General features: G+C 37.2%; 2 long non-coding RNA genes across 2 annotated transcripts; one reads left to right on the forward strand and one right to left on the reverse strand.

Moving 5' to 3' along the window:
• LOC110059465 (uncharacterized) lies at window positions 1-16985 on the forward strand. The gene is made up of 4 exons (XR_002297767.2): window positions 1-88; window positions 198-257; window positions 3519-3616; window positions 10399-16985. It is a non-coding gene; the product is annotated as an uncharacterized LOC110059465 (long non-coding RNA).
• LOC110059429 (uncharacterized) lies at window positions 16920-24575 on the reverse strand. The gene is made up of 3 exons (XR_016202374.1): window positions 24420-24575; window positions 23220-23295; window positions 16920-22646 (listed from the first exon to the last, which is right to left on the reverse strand). It is a non-coding gene; the product is annotated as an uncharacterized LOC110059429 (long non-coding RNA).
• Between the last annotated feature and the right edge of the window lie 1390 nt (window positions 24576-25965).

Below are 25965 nucleotides of genomic sequence, written 5' to 3' on the forward strand. Positions count from 1 at the left end.
AACGTTCCCAGCATTCTTTGCAACAACAGTTCGTCCATGTTGTTGAACCGCGAAAGTTGAACGAGGCTGAGAAAAGGCAGACTAAAAGGTTAATTTTTTCTTACTCACCGTGTATTTAGTGCTTTTCCTTGTAGTGCTTTCATGCTTTGTTTGTATGGAGGACTTTCTCCTTATCAGTGTACCTGTTGTATATTCAGGGAAGAACTTCGCTTGGAGCTGGAAAGCTTTGATGGCGAGCGATTGAACTCGGATTGCAGGTAAACGTCTTGGACAAACAGAATATATTTGATTTATTTACATTGTTAGCTGTAGTAATATGTATTTCTTCTCCTTTTGATCGGGTTCCAACTTGCTTCTAAGTTAGCTTCGTTGTACATGAAACAACATGTAGGTCCCCCCATCATAAGTGTATTTTCGTGAGTGTTGCCCCCCCTACCGGCGGTATCTTCAATATTGTCGCGAGTGTTGCCCCCCCCCCCACACATACACAGCAGACAAGATCAAATAAATAGAATGCCTATATCTGCCTTAGAAGGTGAATAATTTTATCTCAGATGAATTATTTGTCTTTGTTTAATCATAACCAGTGGTTTCATTAAGGGCTGGGCACCGGGAAAATTGACCGGCTGAGAGGGTGATTTTGGTTGCCTGGTTTGACCATGGAGAGGAAAGGTTTTCTTGTAAACAAGTTCAATTCAAAACGTTTTGCTGCCTGTGAAAACCAGTTGCCCTGTTGCTGCAAATATTAATGAAACCCCTGCATAACAAGATTTTTTTGGAGCAGTTTATCTGGAATGAGACAACACATGGCAATTAAGCTTATGTGTAAACTGTTATATGTTTTGGAAATTAATTTGTTTGATATGCTCATATTTGTATTGTACATATTTGTATCAGTCAATTTGAAACCACCAGATCCCCTCCCTATGCCCACAGGGGAGGGGGTACTCCCAGAAAAATTGGGTGGGGGCACTTCCGAAAACCCTTACCCTATTTAAGAGCAAAATTGACTTTTTTTGCTACGATTTTTCCTGCCCTATTAATGCCCTGACCAAAAATTTGATACCCTATAAATCAATACCCTAGCTGTTTCAGACCAAGCAACATTCAAGAATGTTTTGTATATGCAAGGTTAAGCTTGCAAGCGATGTTACCATTTCAGCCAATTTTTTTAACAAGATAGGTTAAATTAAAGTAAGAAATTTCGCCAACTACCACATGTATTCTACAACTTTTCTCTAAAATTTTTCTCGATGCTGATTTATTATCTGATATTTTGTTGGGTGTGTTGTCTGTAGTCACCAACTGCCAAATGCACGATTTCTTATCCAAAAAGAACATCTGCTTAAAATGATTGTTTGCAGTCTGATATGTATTTTCAATTACAGTAACTGATCTTAGAGACCAAAAGACAATTTTACTGGAAATTAGACCTACAGCCAAACATTTCTGGATCAATGTTGAAGATAATGATCACGGTGTGAAAGGTCAAAATGTCAGGCAATTAGCTCATGATAAGTGCCTAGTCTTCAAGATGCTTTCAATTTTTGTGTTTTATAATTTCACTTTTTGCTTTGCCAAAGCTAGATTTGCAATGAAAACTTAGATTGAGGGTTTCTTTTAACCAGGAAAATTGTTTTGGCAGGTACGTGTAAACCATGTACCACGAAATTGGTCCACAAAATTGAACTATATAATATAACTATATAATTGATAATAACTATATAATTGATAATTGAACTATATAATTGAAGCATATAATTTTGAAAATTCGATGAAATTTCAGGTTTAAATTATATACAAATCTGACAGTGCTGAATAACTGCTAAGAGATGATATGCTAGTACTATGGGTTAGCTTTTCCAGCCACACTTATTATTTTGGCTTGCTAGCATTTGTAAAAAGTGTAATTTTAGGGTTGTGTTTTGCTTTTTGCAGGGCAATACATGTATATGTACATGTAAGGCTGTCTCAACAAGAAAATAATATTCATACAACCTAAAAGTTACAGTTTTGAAACAAGTTACTGAAAACCCTCTTCCTGACAAAGTTTGAGAAAATCAATTTTTTTTTTCTATCCTGCATAGGTATAGGTGATTGTTACAGCAAGCTACCCTTAATATCTGGTCACAAACACTTGATTTTGGATCTCATTGGTGACCAGAGAATCCCTATTTTGAGCCCTGAACTCATTACAATAAGCAGATATTTAGTAATTGTTTAAGTTTATGGCATCCATAAACTGATGTTAATGAGACCTGAGAGACAATATCTCAAAGACAGGCACACACATTCTGAATTGTAACACTTTATCTCAGAAACATGTATCACTATGAGCCTCTTGTCACGCTCATAGGTAAATCCCAGTAACATGAGTAACGTGCCACCAATTCCTGATCTCAAAATCCATCACGGATTCCCAGTTGAAAACAATCACCCCCTTTAGATATCACAACAAACCTTTCATTTCCTAAGTAAGGCCACTGTTATCTACATCTGTAAAAGACGGTGCGTCAATGGTTCCAGTCATGTCTCTCACGTGTCCACCTCATGCGCCTGACCTCTAGTCAAGCACACGCTCCTCGTTGTACTCAGTCGTCTTGTTTGTGCCAATCCTTTGCCACTGATTTTTCTTTTTCCCTCCCAACACCCCATGACTGGGGCCCTTGCTCTACACATTTGAACCCCCGATACTACGCTTTAGGACCATCTTTAAGTGAATAAACAAAATCATTTAGATCTATAGAAATGTTCGCCAGGAATAAGGCTAATAATTTGTCTTTCCCAACACACACACACACACACACACACACACACACACACACACACAGAAAGGGGCAAGCTTTGACGCTACAATTCAGAACGTCGTGGATAGATACTGAATATTACTATTCTGTTACTTGTAGAAAAACATATATCCGTATATACTAGATATCATTTGTTTGTTATACAAAAAAAAATTATACCATTGATGGTTATAGGCTACAGCTATCTGTCTCTTAGCAAACCTTAGACCTTGTCATTCAGGGTGCAATGAACAGAGACTTTGTATTTTGGTGACTTTCTGTTGTTTGTTAATGAAGGACGGTGGCAGGGAAGTGCACCCATTAGCTGCACTTTACCCCACAGTAAGGCTCTAGCCCACTGGAGACAGGTCCGGAGAAATTACCTATTCCAAGGTGGCTACCCCTGGTACCACCTGATCTGTACTCGCCCCAGGACGGGCTCCCCCTCCTGGTTCCCTCAGTCCCCTGGGACTGTGGGATATGGGCCTCACCCCTGGAGGCAGGTCTGGAACTTTTATTCCCCCAGGAGGGCCCCCTTACTGGGCCCCTACTCCCCAGTCGTCCTTCCCTGCCACCCAAATTTTACCCACAGCCAGTGTGTTATTTCCTAAATGTAGTATTGTTAGTGGCAGCTCAGACCAGGCCTCGAAAGAGGATCATTAAAGTACATTAAAACAATGATACATGTAAATTAAAATCACAACAAGCTAAAACTATTTGACTTTTTTCTAGGTAACTCCAGACCCTCCTCTTTGAACAGTGTTAAAGGATAGTCTATTTGAAAGATTTCCATGGACCTTAAGGGGACAGTGTAATGAATTGTGCATGTGGTAAGTTTGGTTTACTTAAAAAGTTTAGGCTGAATTTTTCAAGTTTGTTTGACAAATTGATTTAGATCTTTAAACTTGTATGTTATTTCTTGCCAAAGATCAATAGCCATAAATGAGATCATTTAAAACACACAAACAGTTAAAACACACAAAGTAACTCTAAGCTAACTAAGAATGATAAGGTTATATGGGAATAAATTTTCCTTAGCAACAGCTCAAAAAGATCGGTTAATGGGCCTGTAAAACAATGATTCTAGTAAATTAAAATCACATCAAGCTACAATTATTTGACTTTTTTCTAGGTAACTCCCTCCTCTTTGAACAATGTTAAAGGATAGTCTATTTGAAAGATTTCCATGAACCTTAAGGGGGCAGTGTAGTGAATTGTGCTTGTGGTCAGTTTGGTTTACAACTTAAGAAGTTTAGGCCAAAATTTTCAAGTTTGTTTGACAAATTCAAAATGGTGATGAGTCGTGGAACAAGTGGAAACTAGCCGCGGTGTGTGACTAAGAGGCAACTGCAATCAGGAAAAGGTGTTTGATGAATATGTGAAAGAAGAGTAAGCCTTCATAAGCTTTGCATCCAGCTGTCAGTCTTGAAAGCATTGTGAGTGAAAACTTGGATCAGTCTCTCACTGCTGACATGTAACCCCTGTCAGAATTAGTAATTAAAAATAAGTTTGGAGCGGGTTGGTTGGGCTTGCTTTTTAAGTGATTCTCAGGAATTCCCCTTTTGCAAAAACATTTGACAAAGTACATGTAGTTTCACAGGTTACGTAGCCTGCAGAACAGGCAGATTAGTGGGGCAGAGAGTGAAACGCAGTCATGAGTGCGAAGCAGGAGACAAAGAAAATCCGCCTGTAGTCACATCATTGTTTATGCTCTTCCAACTGTTCGCATGGCGAATGGTCCTTCAAAAACTCTGGGTCTCGCAAAATTTAAGTTGAATTTCACGGGTCTTGCATTCTCATTTTTTAGCGGTTATGTGAGTCTCACGATCTATATTTTTATACAAAGCTGTCTCAGAGTTTCGATTTTTCGCAAGGCTAAGGGTCTCCAAGTCCTGATTCGTTCGTTTACCTGCTTTTGTTAATGACTTCTTTTGGTCACTTGATATTGAATTTCAATTACAAATTTCCAAGAAAAAGTTAATCCTAACTTCTCCGAAATTGTCTGAATTCCACAAAAAGCTACAAAACCTATCAAAACATTGGTTTTGGCACCAGAAGAAGTCATTTTGCTCTAGGATATCATAACGTAGTGTGTTATGTTTGAATTTCCAGTTCCAGCCAGTTTGAAGAAGCTGGTTAAAAGCTGTCTAGCTCCCAACTAAATCTGGGGCTTGAATTTTAAGAGTCTGAATGTCTTGCGCTTGCACTTAAAACACTTTGAAGTCTCAGTCTCACAATCTCAAAAGTTAAAATGTATCAGGCTCGCAAAGAAAAACGCTTGTGTTGCTGTCTCGCAAAGTCTCGCATTTACCATTTGCCACCCCTCTGATTGGTTGCTTTAAGCCACGTGAAGTCAGACATGAGAAATGACAAATAACAAAATGTGTTAAATTGGGTGACAGGCCTAAATGGCCTCTGAACCTTTTATTTTGCTCCTCATTTGTTTCTGAAGGGTACTTTTTTTTATTAGGAGGACTTTTTTAAAAGTTGCATACATGTAGAGCCATTGGACTGTTAGAGGGCAGAGCTCTGCATGGTTTTAGCTCTTATCTACCGCTTTGTAGAGTTTGACACCGCTGTAATTTGCCATGTGCCAAGTTAAGTGTGGTTTGTCTTGCTTTATTTTTATTGCAGAAATGTATGTTCTATCTCAGTCTGTTTAATAGTTATTTTCTCTGGAGGGACAAGTCGGTGATCATGTTGATTACTTGCATTCTATGTTGTGATGCCGGGCCCGGTTGTTAGATTAAATATGTGTTAAGTTGTGTGGCTTGTTACCGTGGATCAAGTTTAGCTTTGTCCAGTGTTGCCAGACTGCTGTAGTGTTACTTTGAGAATCTTAGAGATCCGTTCTGTGTTGTCAAAGTTATGTTTCTTGCATCCTGAATCTGTCCGAGCTTTTTGTCTCCTGAGCTTGATGTTTAGGTTTATACCTCCATTGTTCGTTCTGGCACCACATGATTTAAATTTAGCTAAATTTGGATGTAATATATCAAATACGAAAGACTGTGTTTGACCACGTTTGTAAACACTGAGAAAAGAGTTGAAAATACAATGCGCAGCAGAGTATTTTTGATGAACTTCGAGGTGTCTGGAAATGTTTTTCAAACACGGTCTTGGAAAAAGGTAAAGTCTGCATGCGAGCCAAGTGGCCCATCAGGCCGGAGCTTATCCCGGTTTCTGTAGCATGAAGCGACTAGGAATATTTCTACTCCCCCCTGGATGGGATGCTAGTCCATCACAGGGTTACTCCCAGCATTAAATTTGCCGGTACCATTTATACACCTGGGTGGAGAGAGGCACTGTGAGAGTAAAGTGTCTTGCCCAAGAACACAACACAATGTCCCCGGCCAGGGCTTGAACCCGGACCGCTTGATCCAGAGACGAGCGCACTAACCATGAGGCCACCGCACCTCGCAAAAAACACGGTCTTGAGTGTTTGATATATCTTCTCAATTGAAACTAAAACTAAGGAGAAAACAGAGAAATAAAATTGTAAAAATCTATGCTAATTAAGATCAGATATCCAAACACCGTCATGGTCATGATTTCCTTTGTTTAAACTTGGTGAATTATTAATGAGTGCGAGAAGTTCTTGTCTGTTGACTGTTTTGCGTCATGTATACATTTGTAAATTGGTTACTTGAGCCATTTTTTCGTGCCAGTAAATTCTCATTCTTTCATGCCAATCATTTCAAAGGGATGGTAGAGCATAAACAGTGGTGTGACTACAGGCAGATTTTTTTCGTTTCGTGATTCATGTTCGTGGTTGCACTACGTGCTCGTGTATCATGCTTTGCTCTCTGCCCTGCTAATCTGCCTGTTCTGCAGACTACGGGTCATGTAACTAAGTTTCAGGTTAGAAAAGGAGAGAGAGAGTCAAAGGGTGAATTTGGGTATAATAGGGACTTTAAGAAACCACGACGGCAACGCGGAGGACAACGTCGCTTAAAAAATGAATTTATATTTTACCTACAAATCTTGTGATACTTTAAAGTCATTTGTTTTGTTTCTTACTGTCAAAACTAGCACAAAGCTAAATCTGAAACCCAGTGATAAATTTGCAATAGAAATTTAAAAAATTAGCCGTTGTGGTTCAGGTTTTCGAGACAACACCAAATTTGGTCATTTCATGTTGTTGTTGTGCAGAGGATGGCAAAGAAATGTACCTGGAATTATAATGCACGTGCACAGCCATTGTATTGCTCATTAGATCTTTTGTTTAGTAACATTCCCGTCGCTGTTACTGTTGTGGTTTTCTTAAACTCCCTTAAATTTAGGTGTGTGGACGTTAGAGAGGGCCTTTGTTGTAAAGCAAAAGAAAATTTTTGTAGGGAAGGTGGCAGTTGAATGATTACTGAATTCCTAAGCATTGTGGAATTTCCAAAGCCAAGAAGGGGGTTTAGATGAAGATGGAAGGACATGGATATTTTCTTGAATCTGCACCCATTGCATGTATCTTCATTATCCTAAGAATCTGCATTCATTGAGCTTTCAACTGGTGTATTAAACACAGAATTCTGTAACAATATTCAAGATTTCACACATGCCTATGACACTGTCCCTCTATTTAACAATAAATCAGGGGTTTCATTAGGTGCTGGGTTGCAGGCAAATTGACCGGCTGTGAGGATGATTTTGCCAGTCTGGTTTGACCATCTACAGGAAAGGTTTTCTTGTGACGAAGTTCAGTTGAAAGAATTTTGCATGCCTGCGAAACCCAGTTGCCCTCCTGTTGTAAATGTTAATGTAACCCTTGATAACAACAAAATGCATTCATTCATTTGGTAATTTCTTTATTAACACTTAAAAATTTTCACTTGTGAGAGGGTAAATTGCAACACATTTCACAAATCAGTTGATGCCAGAACTTGACAGAGAAGTAAATGTAACCAAATAGATCAATGATTTAAGTGCTGGCACCTCACTTTGAATAATTAATGATCTGTCATATTGTATTTATTAATTGTCACTGTATATGTATTTTCCATCATTGATCACACGCAGAAGCATATCATATGCTTCTGTCACATGTGATACGTGTAGCTGACTACAGTGGATGACCCAACTGTGAAAACTTGCATCAACTTGCATGGAAATTTGATCTTGACCAATGTGAGTGCAGGTCAACGCAAGTGCACCCAAGGCCTAGCCAAATGAAGTCGTAAGTAGACCCAAGTTTTGAGCCTGCCTCTATTTGCAGGTCCGTTTGGCCAGGGCTTTGCTTTTGGAATGTCGCCACTTTCAGCATGTGTCAACAGCCATGAAATTTAATTGCTTCTTTCATAGGGGGATCATTACCTTAAGTTAATCATGTTTAGTGCAGAGTGCACTATTGGGATGGTTTGGAGGGCTGCCATCCGCTAAGTAGCTATGGAACTAAGGAACTATGGCGCTAAGGTGTAGACTTTAATGTTTGTTTAATTAATTAATTTCAATTAATTAATTAGTCTAGAGGCAAGGAAGTGGTGTGGGTGGGGTGGGAAAGGTACTTGTGTACTCTACGTAAAACATGTTCCACCTACACCAGTTGAGTATAAACATCACAAAGCTATATATTTGTTTCAGGAAACCCCTTGCTCTCCTTGTGGTACTATTCTCTTAAGAACAAAACCAATTTGCTCAATACGCACATGCAGATTAGTTAGCGTTCACATCTTCAATATATTAGGCAGAGGATACATTGCATATGGGATCACACACAAAAATGTTAAGTGGTTTTCCTTATGGTAGAACCCAACATGTAAGACACATGTTTTCTAGCATCGTTAGTGTTATACACTATGTTTCCAACGCGGTTTTTTGTTATATGTCATGTGATGTGACTGAGGGGGGCAGTTATTTTTCAAGTAGTGCCACTTCTCCCTCTTTAGAGCAAAACTGAATTGTTACTGTGGCTGTGTATCTTTTAGAATTGCCCAAAGGTTGGTTCAAAATTTTCAAACTACCATAGTGTTTGTCAGGGTTCAAATAAAGAAGGGAAACATATTTCTTCCCCTTAACAGCTCTTTTATTTCTTGCCTTAATTGCGTCTGTAAAAGAGAACAAAAAGTTCTCGAGTTAGTGGCTTTAATACTCTTCAAATTGTAAATTTGTGACAAAAGAAACCAGGAAAGTGCTCAAATATTGCTGCAGACGCCATATCACCTAATGAAAGCGCAAATTAATTTAATCAGTCTTTGACGAGACTCTTCCTCCATTACAGAATATAATATCGGCCAAGTAGTGCTGTTTACCTTCAGTACTTCCGTTGAAACGCTTCTCAGTTGTATCAATTGATATCGTTGTGTATTAATTTTGAATTGTCTTAATGTTAACAACAAAGGTAGCACCGGCAAAAGAAAAAGAACGTGGTATTCCGTGACTATCTGATAATGGAATTAGTTCTTGCTTATCGGTGAAAAAAAAAAAAACGTTTTGAGTAAAACAAAATTGTTTTTCTTCCATTTCTTCATCAGATATTTAACTTTCTTTCATTTATCTCCAGCAGTGAAAGAAAAAACAAGCACATCTTCCGCGTGTTTTGGAGAAAACAAGTGTTTCATTTTACATACCATTGTGATGAAAACCAAAGTATCAGGTTACAAAGTTGGCGTGAAAAGCTAAATTGTCATGTTTGCTGCTTAAATGTAATACTGAATTTAAAATGAACGAAAATCAACTTAAAACACCAGAGTAAAACTTAAATACAGTCGTGACAAACAGTAAGTGTAAGTAATTCTTGGACCTTGAATGAAAATACAACCATGAAACATACACACTGCTAAGGGGAAAAGCCCTAGCAACTACCAAGGTAAATGCCAACTGCAAGTGAACTGAGCAAGGGTAGAGTACTTGTAGGACTGCCATGCCAGAGCTATCAGTATAATTCCACTCTGCACTATCTGAAATTGTCTCACTAGTTGTATAGGTTATTGTGACTACATGTATAATGTACAGGTTTAATAAATCTTGCACATAACTCAAATTATTCTTAATCCCATGGTTATTGCCATTTCGTCATGTTAGTCTAGTACAGTGGAACACCACCTTATGGTCACCTTGTTATTATGCCACATTTTTTTGTCCTGGTGAAATGCCCATGCATTTTTCTCATAGAAAAACCCTGTAAATGAGGCCAACCCTTTATTATGGCCAAATGCCCATTATATAGTAAATGGTTTAAACCTAGGAATATCAGTAGTTCGTATAGTGTGATTGTCCAGGTGAGGGTTATATTTATCTTTCCAGTCTAGCTATTGTATGAACTGACTGAAGTTTCAATTTTTTTAAAATTCTATCTGCATTCCAGATTTTTATAAAAGAACAGTTGTTCAGAAGTGCAATTGTGATATTTAGACCAGTCATGAAATTTGACCCTACCCCAACGGTCAACCCGTTAATACGGCCAGATTTTCATCCCCTGTTGGTGACTGTATTAATGGATTTCTTCTGTAGGTTGCTGGTATCCATTAATAAATTATCCTTGGTGAAGTAAGTGCTGTGTTGAAGATCATAACTCAAGGTCATTGGGAAGGCTTCTTAATCTGGGGACCATTTCATCTGGTGTTATGCCACTACACCATAAACATTTGTACAGTATCTAAATTTTTCTATTTCTTCTTTTGAACAGCTGAAGACAAAATACCTGAGGACAAGACAGGAGGAGGATATCATCCACAAGCTTATTCTAGAATAATGATTTTTTTGTTTTTTGCAATCCAGGACCAGGTAAACACTTGTGTTCTTATGCAATGATCAAATCAAAACTTAACCTGGTTTCTTCAGGGGAATCCCCCAAGGGCATCCCTACAGGGTAGCCAAGTCATCAAATTCTACAGCAGAAAAAAAGGAGTAAAAATGCACCAATTTTTTTTCCTTTTTTAATTGATGCACTATTATTATAGGATCCAAAATAGTCAGGGAAATTTTCGTTTTTCAAAATCAGGGAATTTTCAGGGAATAAATGGAGAAAATGGGAAGTTTCCCTTTTGTACTGTACCTGTAAAAAAAAAAAATAACTAGACCAAACTACTGAACTAACTCCATTCAAATTAAAACCTGCAGTGCAACACACTCTCATTAAGTGACCACCAAACTAAGACCAGACACTACTCAACTTATACCCCTACAGTAGTCACTACAGTATTTCTTGACCTCAACAGAACTCACATGATGTTCTTGAACCAGTCTCAACACAAACTTCACCAAAAGTAAACCAGTTGAATCAGACCATGACTGATCAGTCACTGATTACTACCTTTTCATAATGGCTTGACAGCTTCTCAAAGCATCAGTGCTTTCGTGCTAATTAAACTACTTAATGATACTTGCCCACTTTTTTTCTTTGTTTTTGGCAACTTGACAGTTGTTCCTTTGGGCACCTCAGAATGGGACATACTGTAATGACTTCCTCAATACGCCCCCACTCTGCCCCTCCCCCCCACTCTCCAACCTTGTTATGATTCACTATTATTTCCCATGGTTCCCCAGGTTAAGGATTAGTTTTGAGTTGATCATTGCACTCCTTGATGTAAACCAAGTTCTGCTTTTAATTTTGAAATACCACAGACATGTAAATAAAAAAAATGCTTTCATTGGCTCAGTAAGTAAATTAGTTCTAAAGTGGATAACATTTCATTTGGTTATATTTTATGTTTTTACTGTATTTCCTCCTTGAAACCCCTGTTGCCCATACAGGCACATGTATATAAGGACGAGAAGCTCTTTGGAAGAAGGGCTTAATAGTAATATCAAATATCAAAACTGCAATTTGTAGGTTCAAAAGGAGATTTGGAAAGACTTCCTAATTGGAATGGAGACTTGATGTAATCAATACTTCCAATTCAAAGTTCTGGGATTGTGCAAAACAATCAGATGATCTCTATAAATTTATCGTTGACACCACCAGGAAATTCTGTCCTTTTGACCTCAACTGGAAGGGCTTAGAAATTTATGGCTGAAAGAGTGCTGAGCTGCTGTTTCACTGCTACACTGTAATATGATCACCCACCATATGGATCAAAACAGGAAAAAGAAAGAGATTGGGGCTAATTATAAGGGATACTGGATAGAAGGAGTTGAAAGGAAATTCTGACTAAAATTCATCATTTAACACTCCCATCCCCCTTCCTTCTCCTGACCCCCTTCCAAAAAATTCAAGCAAACTGCAATTTTTCATCGTTGCTGAAAAATTGTACTGGGCGAGGGGTTAAGTTGGTGTCCTTATACAGATGGGCCTGAGGATCACTGGAAGAGATTGTTCTGTGATAACGTACATGTACCCCTGATTGGTTTCACATTCTAGACAACACCCTGCCATTTAGATCATTAGAATCAAAAAAAGATTGGCATAGGAGTAATTAGGGGGGGGGGGGGGGGGGAGGAGAGGGGAGAAGCATACTACAACATGGCAATCTTGCCAGTTCATAGGTACATGTAACAAACTACACCTGGGGGTATGTACATTGTATGCTTTCTTGCCTTCAGAAAAAACTACGAAATTTCAATTTCTTATAGTTGAAGGGTTGCAGATCAAACTTTAAGGCAGGTTGTCAAGAAAGAATTCCATGGATGGGTCAATAAATCTTTGACACAGAGATGGAGAGAATATTTTCTTAGAGGGGGGGGGGGGGAGGTGGGGCTGGAGGGTATAATTCTGCTTTTACCCCTGATAGGTGTACTGAACAACAACTAAAAATAAATGGGCAGGTTGGACTCTTTACAGAGGGAAAGGGGCCAACTGAGGAAATACAGTAATTTTTCAGGAAAGTGAGAACACTTCTGAATGTAGATGACTTATAATTTCAGTCATTCTTGTTTTACATGTGCATGCATATTTTAAAATATTTCTGCAGTGCAATTGGAAAGAAATTTTTTTTCCAAAAATTTCCTTTCTAGCTATTGAAAAGTGAAACTCAGCATCAGAAGTCAAGGGATTTTTTTCAACTTAAAAGAGGTCACTCCAAAAAGCTTACTTTTGCCTTCGCCTATAGCAAGTAAACATTCAGGTTTTTTTCTTTCATCGAAGTTTCAGCCTCTGAAGTGCCTGCTATCCTGAAGAAATTTGTCTCAAAAGAAGCGACTTCAGAGGCCGCCATTTTGAAACTGTACTTGGCAGCCATGCCGTGTTTATGTGACGTCATTCCATTCGACTTGAAATATGCGGGAAGGAGAAAAACCTGCAACTGACTATTATATTTTTAGTCCAGGGCCCCTCTGGATATCAGCCTCGTCGCTGAATGGGCCACCCTGGCGAAATAAAGTTTACTTTTACCTTTACGTTTACCTTTACTTGCATCAAAATGTATTTTTTCCAAGCGATTATCCACTTCACTATCTTCAATGCTATCATTTCCTAGTCTGGAGCATGTTTGGCTCAAAATAATATGGCTCAAGAGCAGCCTTAACCCAGAGTGGCAGTTAAAAGGCATGTCGGAAGCCATGTGGACAAAATATCTTGGACGGAATGACGCAACGGAAATGCAGCCTGACTGCTGAGTACTGTTCAAAATGGCGGCAACGATGTCAATTTTTTTTCCTTCCTTGGAGACGAATTTCATATGGAAAACCTGGACTTTAGAGGCTGAAACTTCGTTGACTTGCTAAACTTAGTGCTAGGTTTTTATTACCGTTGACAAAAAACATACGTTTATTTACGTTTTTTTTTTGGAGTGACCATCTCCTTTAACCATTTGAAAACAACAAACAACAAGAGACTTCATTTTGTAGTCCAATGAATTTTTATAGACATGCTGAACAAAAACTCTGCTGTTGTGGCCACAGTGTCTTGATAAATTAATTGCTGAGAAAGTGAATATAATTTGGCAAATTGATAACTGAGTAACTGCTAAATTGAAGACTCCTTATCAAAACATATTAAGGACCGACTGATTTTAGCAGTGGTTGTTACAGTTGACAACTATAATAAAATTGTTGAGTAACTAATATTATTACTCTCTGAAAAGCTGGTTTGCAAATTCTATGGCTTGCCTGTAATTTTGTTTTGAAGAATTCTTTGTTTATGTTTATTTACATTATTCACATTCTTCCCTGAGGTGTTATCCACTTTCAACAAATTTATTTAGAATGCATGTTTATTGTTTGCGATGTCTGTTAGTTTTCATTTGACCTCTGTTTGGCTATGCATGTCTGTGGTATTTGTAGTTACTGTACAGTGGCCCATTGATACAAATATGACCTCACCATTGACATTCAGTTTATTTATTAACACTTATCCCTTCAGCATGAGTTTGAAAACAATACATTTTGCAAGTTACCCAAATCTGCAAAATACTTGGAAAATATGACGACTGGCAATGAAAAAGTTTGAAATATTTTGCTTTGTTCAATCTGTTAATCACCAGTTAAGTGCAATGTGCAAGTGTTAAAATGAATTGTCGATGAAGGAACAAAAAAATAGTAACTGCACTTTGATATTCAAAAGTTCTGCAGGGCAGGGGGACGAGCGTGTTCAAGTTCCAAAATGTGAACTGTGCATCCACTCAATCAAAGAGATTTATTTTCGATTTCTACGGAATTCCAATTACTTTGACAATAAGGCTTTATCAAAACGAATTATTGATCAGTAGAAAATGGAAATGATGATTCCACTTTGCTTATTAAGTGGTCCTTCTTGTGGAGTTTAAAAACGTTGCGAGTTTTTCAAAAAGATTTAATTTTCATTTCTGCCAAACTCTCGTTACTTTGACTATGCAGATTCATTACAATGCATTATTGATGAATTTAGAAATAAAAATTGGGATTTCACTGTGTGATTCAGATATTTAATTTCGTTTTAAAACTAAACTCATATCTTTGTTTGAACTTTTGCTGAAGTGATAAGTATAAAATAAATGTCAATTACCTGTTCTATTTATCGATCCCTTTGAAACTAGGCTATGAAATCGTGGTTGTTTTATGGTCCAGAACGCGCGGAAAATCCATGAAAATAATTACACCCCATTTGGGCTGTGTTTTAAGTGAAGTCACTTGACAAAAGAACATGGGCCACTGTAAAGTTAGTGATGTGAGGGTACAAGGAAATCGCTGCTGAAATGCAATGTATGTTATAAAGCTCTCAGAACCACAAAGACGCACTACATGAGGATATAGCTGTCTCTACATTTCGATACAATATAATCTCGAAGTCATATTTACAGATTCTCTTGAAATATTGCAAAATTCTTTATTATAAATTTACACTTACAGAAAAAAAATTAAAAAGGCGCTTAATGTTCTTGCGGATTTAGCCGTCCTTAAACTTGGATACAATTTAATTTGTAATTCATGTTAAAAGATTGTCTTGAAATACTTAACACTTCTCAAAATTATTTGAAAATTTACATTTACGAAAAAAGTTAAAAACATGCATTTAATTTCGTTGAGGATGTAGCCGTCTCCAAAGTTGGATACTATTTTAATCTTTAGTTCATGTTTTACAAAATTAATTGTCTTGAAATATTGCAAAATTCTTAAAAATTATTTGGAAATCTACTATAACAATTGAAAGTTGCATTAAATTATCCAGTGTTTTTTTTTTTTTTGTAATCCCGTTTATAGTGCGTCTTTGTGTTTAATACCTCATTTCATTGCTGTATTTGTGAGGCACAAAATGTGCTTAGTTGCTCAGTTTGGAAAATGGCTTTTCTGGATTATTACTTTTCTTTTCGGGACCAACGCTTTTGACGTCAACATCGGGCAAAAAAGTCATTGTCCCGTTCCGCGCGTTTTCAGAAAATTAGCAGTTTCTTTTACATGCTGAAATTTTATCACAGGGTTTGTTTATTTTCAAGGAGCTACAGTGAGTTACAGGTTCATATATCGCAAATTCGAAGGGATTTTCAATCGCTCGTGCTTCTATTAAATTAGGACAGGCTAATTCGAGTTTTTGATGTTACGCATTTTCACGCCTGTGAATTGTCTAGATTTCTGTTACGGAATTATAGCGTGACATGCAAAGACTTGCGTCACGCTTACGTAGACGTTTGTTGACAGTTACGCAAAGTGTGAATAGGGAGGGGCCAACTTATTTTAAAGTCGACTTCTTGAGCAACTAAGTACAGTTTGCAACTCGCAAATACTATAGCGAAAACGCGATAGGAGTACAATGAGAGTTTCATGGCAGACATTATTTTTAGGTAGTGGTTTCTTAAAAGCAGAACTTGGTTTGTGGTCCTCTTATTCAGTGTAATCTCTTACGCAACTAATCTCTTAATGTTTTCGATGGCGGCGTGACAAGTGCGTTGTATGAAACATTGGGTCGTTTATCATACCGTGTAAAAGACAGAATTTATGCGAGACAGTTGCTACAGCGGTTGGAGAAAGTTGGAACTTAGTTCTACTTTGTGTAACTGTTGAAGCGACTTTTTTTCGCAAACGTTTTGTCCGTTGCGCGTTGTGTTACACGGCTCGATGTTTCATTGCCTTGTCACGCCGTTTTCGAGAAGATTGCGGGACAAGTTGCGTGACAGATTACACTTTATATCAGGACTTAGTCATGGACACAGGTGTTTACCCACAGGCGTCCCAAACTCACGATTCGAGGAATAGATTAAATATCAATGATTTATGTACGCGTATCGAGTGAGACGTGACTGCCTTAAGTGCGCGGTGTTGTGTTACACATTGGGCCGTTGAGAATTTGAGCGCTCTACAAGGCATTGCATGGAATTTAAAATAACGAAGGATTAAATCGCGCGATGAAATAAAATGTTAAAATAAAATCAAGAAAGTATACTCACCTTGCGCGTTTTTTTTGTCCATTTGGCCCATTTCGTCGTTTTCGGGGGGTTTTCAGGTGTTTGCCGCAACCAACACCTGAAAACCCCCCAAAAACAACGAAATAGGCCAAATGGACAACGGAAACCAGGCAAGATGAGTATATTTTCTTAATTTTATTCAAAAACAAGTAACATTTTATTTCATCGCGCGATTTTATCCTTCGTTATTTTAAATTCCATACAATGCCTTGTAGAGCGGTCAACTTCTCAACGGCCCAATGTGTAACACAACACCGCGCACTTAAGGCAGTCACGTCTCACTCGATACGTGTACATAAATCATTAATATTTCATCGATTCCTGAGTTTAGGATGCCTGTGGTTTACCTGGTTAGTTATGCTGGACTGCCGGGAAAAACGACAACACACAAAACTGTCTCTTTGTCTCTTTATTTGCACTTTTATTGTGTTAAAAAAAATAATAAAAAAAATCTAACCGATCTTGTCCCTGCTTGTGGGTTGTTTTCACTCTGCTCTGAGTGGAAGTGTTTCTTCTGTTCCTCATTAATATTCCAACTTTAAAATCCTGGTTTGTTTATCTGCTCCGCCATCTTTTATGTCGACACTTGACCACTTTAATGATATGGCCGTTTGCTCTCAAGTGGAGATGGCATAATGAAGGAAGTGAGAGTTTGCTCCCCATGCCTCCTCGGTTTCACTCAACTACGTCATAATACCACACCCTTTGAATTGGACTTTTTATTAGCTTTGAGAGCCGTAAGTAATGCACGAAAAAATTAATGCCAAAATAGGAGAATTTAAGATGCGTGTTCCAAGCACTGTATCTAGAAATTTCCGTTGGAGGGACAATTAAAACAGGAGCGCTAAAGTACAAGTCATATTTAGTAATTTCCATGGATGCCAAGAAAAGAATCCAACGCAAAAAATCATTGATCCGACTTGCCGACCAAACCTCCTGTCGACTGTCCTCCCACAAACTTCACCAAAAGAACACAAGTCACCTGAAACTCTACGTCCAAACTGATACAAGTTTAGGAATTTTCGCTTATGTTTAAATAAGATCAAAGTTAAAGCGATGAAAGATTAGTAATTTGTTTTCAGATTTAAGCGTATTTTGCTAAAGTAAATAAATACTAATGCGAAAGCAAACGAGCGAATTTCGTTCGTTCACATCACCTAGAATTGCGTTAACTTTGTTTGGATATTTAATTTCAGTCATTTAAAATCGATCGAGTCTAATTTGTACAAAAATATCCAAATCCTTTTCGAAAGAATCGTAGTTTAAATATTCATAGTAAATCTTATTAAATATTCACAGTTAAAATCGTCTTAAAATAAGGCAAACACGGTGGAATGTTGAAATTTATTTGTGCTTTTGTTATTGTTAATCTTGGCTTTGAATAACATTAAACAACGAAGGATCCTCGGAAAAAGGGCAGTTAGTCGGAAGAGTCGACGTAAACCGAGCGGCAAAATCGACCCGACGAAAGGTTTCACCGCTCGGTTTACTTCGTCTCGTCACGATTAACTGCCGCTGCATCCCCGAGGATAACGAAATTGAGCGAGTATTAGAAAAAAAAAAAACGATGAGAAACGTTTCCTAGGATTAGTTTGTTTAAGACGTAAAGATGAACAATTGGTCTACGAAATCAAAACAAAAAAAGAAAAAAACCCCGAAATATATGCTTGGTTTTAGAGGTTGAATTTACAGTTTTGGAATGCAATATTGATAAGTAGCTTACAGTTTTGTACTTAGTCAAAAAATAAAGTTTCCGCGGTAAATCTCAAGTTTTGGAAATCAATATGAGCAATTGGCCAAAGTTAAGTGAAAAAAATTAAATACCAACTTCAAGATTAAGTAAGTTAAAGAAGGCAAGATAAACAATAGGATCACAAAATTTAGATCGAACTATGGATATGTTTGGTTACAAAAGGTTAGTTAAACATTTTGGAAGTCAAAATTAACAATTGGCCTAAGCTTTGAACTATGATCACGGAAAATGTAACTATATGTTTAGTAGCTAAGATTAAAATTTCCCAAAAAGAAGCCTCCTTCATAGGCGTTATTTGTATCGTCACGCAACACTCCGGGAAGAAGTGTTGCGCGACAACTCAAACAACGCCAGCGCAGGAGACTGCTTTTGAGTTCTTTTAGGTCAACTAATTCCTGCAGTTAATCAGAAAAAAAAAGCCAAAGTTGTAATTCCAGATAATTTTAATTTATATTTTAAGCGGTCAATGTTCTTAATTCTTTGAACTGTGGACTGATAGTGTTAATAAATTCTGTTCTTAATGTAATTGTGACTAATTTATTTTTATTCAATACCTAACTTGCTTTTATCTTCAGAATGTAAACGAAGAGAAAATTATTATTTTTAATTAAGAAAAGCCCTAAACGAGGATCAGCTCTTTCAGAAGAATCCCAGATGACTATCGCTCAATCTAGTGTCGCTTGTGAAATTACAGTCAAGCCAGATCAGTGACCTTCATTGTTCAAAACTAACCCCGACATCCTGGAAATGTACTACCCATGACCTGCACTAAAGCACTATTGTTTTACGTCCTCAACAACAGAACAATTCTAGAAACACTGATTGAAAACAAACATCTTTCAGGGCAATTGGAATAACGGTGTGGTTTTCTGACGTAGTCAAGTAAAGCCAAAAAGACATGAAAAGCAAACCCTCACCTTCCCCCATGATGTCATCTCCACTTGAGAGCAAACGACCACACCATCAAAGTGTCCAAGCACCTCCATCAAAAAATGAGCGGAACAGATAAACTCACCAGGATTTCTCAGTTGGAATATTGCAGAGGAACATCAGAAACACTGTCCTCAGAGCAAGAGTTTCCACAACCCTGCAGGGACATCGATCGGCTAGATTTAAATCTGACCATTTGCGTTGTGTGCGGGTGTATGGGCCATCTCAGTTCCTGAAAATAATCTAAAATATACTAAGTTCAGTGGAAAATATCAAATCCACAAAGAAAAAAACTAACAAGCTCATTAGCACAGTAAAAAAAAGCAAAAAAAAAAAAAACTATTCACTCGAGTTAAAAAAAAACTTATACCCTAACTACCTAGTTCTGCTATTGAATTGATACTTGAGTAGAAATAATATTTAGACATACTCCATCTGCCTTAGTTAACGGTTTTTGGAGAAAAGTAGGATTAAAAAGCCCGATTCTCGAAGTGGTTTTGAATTACTGAAAACTACTGCATTGAAACCCTAACGAAAACAACCATAAGGGTTAATTTTTCTCTCTATTACACATGTAATATGATGCCAATATTATGGCTGACTAGGAATACCTACTAGATCTGAAGGGTCTGTTCTACACCCCTGGTCTTCTGACTATCCCCACGTTTGGCCTATCTTTAACACGTTAGTGTCAATGCTAATGTGAAGACCTTATGACAACAAAATTTGTAGTGTTTTCTTAGCTGAGTTATTTAGTAATAATTATTGTTTACTTCTGTGCTAATGAGCTTGCTGTGGCACCTTTAAACAAAGGAGGCAACGAAATTATCTCAGAAAAAAATTCCTTTTTTAAAATCTGATCGAGTAAGAAATACCAATTTTGTATGACAATAAATGCAGGTTAGTTATATAAAGTTGTGAAATCCAACAGATTGGTATTGCATCGATTTCATAATTTCTTAATGATCCCACAATTGAATATACTTTAAATGCATTATTTTGGAAAAATGTAGCTCAGAATTTTTCGTTTTACTGATCAAGTAATAAATAACAATTTTGTATAACACTTAAGTAAATTGAATAAATTTGTGAAAAGCAGCAGATTGGTATTGCATTCAATTAATAATTTCTTGATCAGCGAATCGAATTTACTTGCATTACCACAAAAGCGTAGTTTTAGGAAGCTTCCTTTATTTAAAGGTGATAAAAAACAATACTATAGTTTCAAGCACCATCATGCTATTGATCTTAACAAAAAAACACTCTTAGTGACAAAAATGAAAATGTTGCTCACCAAAAGAAAATAATTGTGATTAGTAAGAACTGAATTAGCCAATGATTTTAGAGCATGATGCACGTTGAAAGTACAAAAAAAAAAAAAGTAAAATATTTTCTTGAACACAAGTTTCCTATTGAGCAGCTACTTTCCCAAAACAAGTTTATTTGGATTACAAAAAAAGTATTTTATTTTTGAATATAAATACAGGAAATATTTTTCTCGAGAAAAGCAAATAGCTTAGCACTCTGGCAACCGTATTTTAAGTACAACATACATGTATATATTTTTTTTCAAATCGGAAATAAAAATGAAGAGAATCTTAAAAGGTTTCTTATGTTGATGTTGGCAAAAGATATTGTTTTTCAACTCCACACTCAAATTAAGATTTCCGAGGAATACCAATTGAAGTGAACGGATTTCACCATAAAGCTGCTCAATAGGAATCTTGTGAGAAGGAGAAACTAGGTTTTCATGAGCAAATAAGTGGCTTCTGTAAAATCCAATTTACTGTAATGATTATATCCTGCTGTGTGACTTGTTTAGTGGTACACCAAAATGCCTGTACATATATCAAAAAAAGTGTAACTTCAATTTCTTTTTAGGAAATGAAATAAATTGCCGTTAGAACTCAATAGAAATATTGTTAGCTTTGCATTGCATCCTAGAATTTAATCTGTACACATGTGAAAAATAGATAAAATGGTAAATAAGTTTTGACTGTATTTTCTAGTAACAGAGGCTTTGGACAAACAATTAAGAATAAAAATTAGGGATAATAATTTTGAATGACCCTTTGATGACTCATTCATCATTTTCAAATTCGTAAATTTAAATGCCCGATTCTTATGAGTTCTTTATATACCTGTACTAAAAATGCGTGTGAAAGTCTTGTTGCATCTGATTAAAAAAACTCCAATGTGGAATGTAGAGAGTGTTAATTATGAACTAAATAGTTTTGCTTTGATTGAGTCAGATTGGGTGTTCAATTTAGGTTTCTTTTCTTGGATAAAGAGCATTTCATAAATTATTTCTCATTGAAATATATTTTGGTTTATTTGACAATAATAATTGCAAAAATTTACTTTTTCAGGCAATTTTGAACAAAATGTCAGCACTTTTTTGTTTAATGTCTATATGCATGAAAATACAACAAGAATTACCAAACTTTTAATTTACAGAAACAGATTTTACCATAACTGAGTTTCAGTTAATTTTTAGTGATGATTGCTATTGGCATAATTCCCAGCTCTGATATAATGAATTGTAAGCAAGCCACTTATTTGCAAATGAACGACACCCACACAACACACTGGTCAGTTCAATACTCTCTTCACATGGGTACTAGTTACATGTGCATCAAAGTGATATTAGAATACAATGTTAAAGATCTTCAAATTGCAACTAGATAAATTTAAAGGTTGGTAATTGCTATTTTAGACAGTTACATATCCTGGGCAATCGAGATATCAAGTGAGTTTTTGATTGATTAAATGATTGGTTGATTGATTGACTTGGGAATTTCCCTTTACCTATGATTAAAAAAGATATCTTTGAAAAAGACAGAAAATAAATAAAGCTTCTTCCCAATTTGCTCATTGACTAAAATAACAGCTGCAAAGGAGACTGTAAAACCACATGTGCACATGTACCTAGGAAATGAACAGAGAGTAATAAATTGGTATTCCAAATGTTTACCTTGAGTAATCAAAGAATTTTTCATCTCAATCAACCCACAGCAATGTGTCGCCAATTTTGTTAAATTGGAATTTGGAAATATTGGTTTTTCAGTAGTGAGGGAAACCGGAGTACCCGGAGAAAAACCCTCAGGGCAAGGTGCACTGTGCCACCTTTGTTGTCGGTAATATCTCATATACCTTAAGATATCTATAATTCAACTTATGAAAGTTCACCATCCAAGGCTTGCTTTCATCCACTGTCCTTGATCCCCAGTTGTCAGTCCTCAGTCCTATCCTTGCTCCTTCATACTCTGTTCTGAGTGCTCAGTCCTCTGTCCTGGGTCCTCTGAGTTGGGTCCTCTGTCCTGGGTCCTCTGTCCTGGGTCCTCTGTCCTGGGTCCTCTGTCCTGGGTCCTCTGTCCTGGGTCCTCTGTCCTGGGTCCTCTGACCTTGATCCTGTGATCTATGTCTCTAACAACGTATCTACAAATCCAATATGTAACTAATAAGTATTTTGTACATGACTTTTGCTAAACTTGCATAAAAACAATGTGCAAATAATTCTTTTCTCTTAAAATTTTGCGTCAGAGTCTTAAGAATTTCACGACCTCCTAAAGGATCACCCAAACATTTCTACCCCACCAAAACAAACTAATTCCTTGAGTAATCAATCAGTGCTTTTGAAGCAGAATGTTAGCCTTGAGCCAGACAATGATGTTGGTTGTTGGGATAAATTATTCTGAACCAGATATTAACTCTGAAGCCAGAGGCAAGAAATTCTGATTCATTCCAAAGAATAATATTGACTCAGGAATAAATAAACTTGAAATGAGAACTTAAAATCCTCTGAACTGGGGGACATCTCAATGAAATGAAGACTCCTCTCTGCTCATTACTCTCCTTATTATGACAACATAAAATTTAAATAGTTTGCATACACATTACTTGCAAAAATTTTGGACAAAAAAAAGCCCAAAAATATAACCATCTGAAATTTTGTAAATGCCTCAAATTTTAAGCATCCAAAATATTTACAGTACAGTATAAAGTACATACTTTCTTCTTGGACAGCACCATCACATCCATGATTAAGCAAGAACTTGAATTAGGACTTGCTTGTTCTTTTTATCACCTGAAAGGAACATTTTTGTGTCTTTTATGAGGATGTAAATGTATACAGATCAATTCCATAAATTTTCCAGTCTGACTCAAGTTTTGTAGGCAAAAATTTAACTAAGCTATGTTCTAGCAAAGCTTTGCAAAATTAAATGTCCATAATTTGTGAAAGTAATGTACCTTTGGCAATTATTAAAACAAAATGAATGCTTATCAAAAACATATCACAGTCAAGCCTGCAAATAACAGTCGGTAATCTCCAGTAAATTTGAGGTTTTACATTTTGACAGGTAAAAACTTAGCCTGGTTGGACATTCTGATCGGGCATTTCTGCTACAATGAAAACTAGTAGAAATCGTAGATTAAAGAGTGCATTCGAGTTTTGGTAGGTTTGGTACGTTGAAAAAGCAAAAATTCTAGGAACAGCATTTTGTACCTGAGCTGTTGGGTAGACGTGAAATTGGCCTTTCTTCAGCAGGGGTGAAAACAAATGAATTGATCGCAAAGCACATACACACGAGAGGGTTTGTTCTCGTTTATACATGTATTATGTAAAATTAGTTACGACCGGTCAGTACAAAACACTGACTGCAGTTGGTAGGCTGCATTTAGTTCACAGTCCTCATTTTACACCTGAGTCCATGTTTTATACTCAGTCCGTAATGCTTAGTCCGCGTTTTATACCTAAGTCCATAGTCCGCAGTCCGCAGTCCATATTTATACTGGCCGTGTAATGGTACATTTTGCTGACCCCTAGTGCATGGACTACCCCGATGGACCTGGTCCACGGACTAATTGAATGGACTTAACCAATGGACTACCCTAAATGGGCAATCCTGAACCCGAACCAAAGTACACAACTGTTTTTCACTGCTTATCTTTTGTGTATTTTGAGATTATTCAAACTCAAAATAGAAGGCCAAACAATAAAAACAGAGAATCTCACCGCAAAGTTACAAAACTCAAATCAAAATTCTCGTCTAACCTGGGTTAGCTTCATCGGGCTTTGAACAACCCGACCCAGGAGTTTCGGCCTTGCTATCGCTAGATATAACTAAGCGCTCGTTTTTGAAAATTCGGCGCGAAAATAAGTCGTTTTCACATTTATCAAACACCAAACACGACACTAACAGTTCCTACCTGAAAGAAGTGTAAAAAGACCTCAACGCCACGATAAGGCAGTTCTTTATAGCAAGAAAGACGAAAAACACACTCTACATGTAAAACCGCCATTTTGAAAGCCAGAGACTGGTGACGATAAGGGCTTCCCACGTGATATGATTTAGAGTGCAGACAGTTAGAGCACAGCAATTTTGATGACAAAAAAAGAACAACTACAAGATAAACAAAAAATAACTGCCGTATCGTACCCCGAGAGTTCAAACACCGTCATCCCACATCAGCTTGCACCATCAGTCGTGCAAGGAAATAACTCAATCTAACTCGAAATAGAAAATTTATAGTGGGGGCGAACTCGCCATGGGGCGAAACCGGTATCATTCCTCGTGAAGAATAACATCATTTTTCGTGTGTGTTTTTGTGACGCAATTCAGTTGGCAATCTTGACATCTTATGAAACAATTGATCCATGCTTTCACCTGTGCATCATTATTGAAGTTCTTAGTAATTTTCTTGGGAAGTTTGGGGAGCACTAAAGAAGCCAGACCGAGCTGCTCACAGTTGCGACTCGAGAAAGTCTTGCGCTTCTTTCGTGCTCTCCGAACTAATCAACTGAGCGAAAAAGAAGCTAAAAGGAATCAACTGACCAAAATTGTTCAGTAGCGGAACAAAATAACGACAGCAATCGACCATGGAGCTCACGGTAAGCAACTTCACTGCGCATCATAACTATATCTGTGTCTGTCATTTTTCCACTTCCTGGGATGGACATGACTACTTGGACTCTCCATCTATCAGCCGGTCACTGCCGAGCCCCGTCAGTGGTGCACCAATACCGACGGGACCGATTTGTTTTAGGGAAGAATGAAGTAATTATTTGTCACACACGTATCAATCGCTCACTTGTGGGAGAAACAACGATAATCGATACCCTTTGAGAGCTCAACGAGAGTTTTACCCCTATTTACCACTGTGGATCACCATTATCTCCTCTCCTCCCTCCAATTGGTCACGTTCTCAAACCAACACTTTCTGCTAACTGTGAATAAGATAACACAAGAGTTTTTTCGGTTTTTTTCCGAAGAGTTTTGAAGATATTCCCTACGAATGCGTATTAGTAAATTACAAACCGGTTTATCAGCTGAACTTTGCTAGCGTCATTTTTACGGCGATTCTGTGTGAAGAAGGTAACATACTAGATACTAAGATCAGATTAAGGTCAAACAAATGTTAAGGTCGAACTCAATTGACTAAGGGACTTAGCATACAGAGCTTCAAAGAACGATATACAGAACCATTTCGAGAGAGCCAATTCTCGTGGCGTAGCTGTTTTCTAATACCCAACTAAACCTGAAGACGTAAAGACGTTCGACGAAAAAAAAAAAATAGATGAATTTCAGTACGGGAAAACGAATGCATGACAGTAATAATTACGTAATTGTTACGTAATTTCTCTCGCCGAAGGTGGGAAAAATAATCTTTGTCAAGAGTTGGGGTTATTGACAAGCATTCATGTTTCTCCTTGGCTCGTTACCGAAGCAAAGAGCGAGTAAAGGAATAAAATAAC

Source organism: Orbicella faveolata, unplaced genomic scaffold (genome assembly GCF_042242905.1).
Source record: "Orbicella faveolata isolate gen_17 unplaced genomic scaffold, um_ofav_v1 contig_36, whole genome shotgun sequence".
Classification (NCBI taxonomy): domain Eukaryota; kingdom Metazoa; phylum Cnidaria; class Anthozoa; order Scleractinia; family Merulinidae; genus Orbicella; species Orbicella faveolata.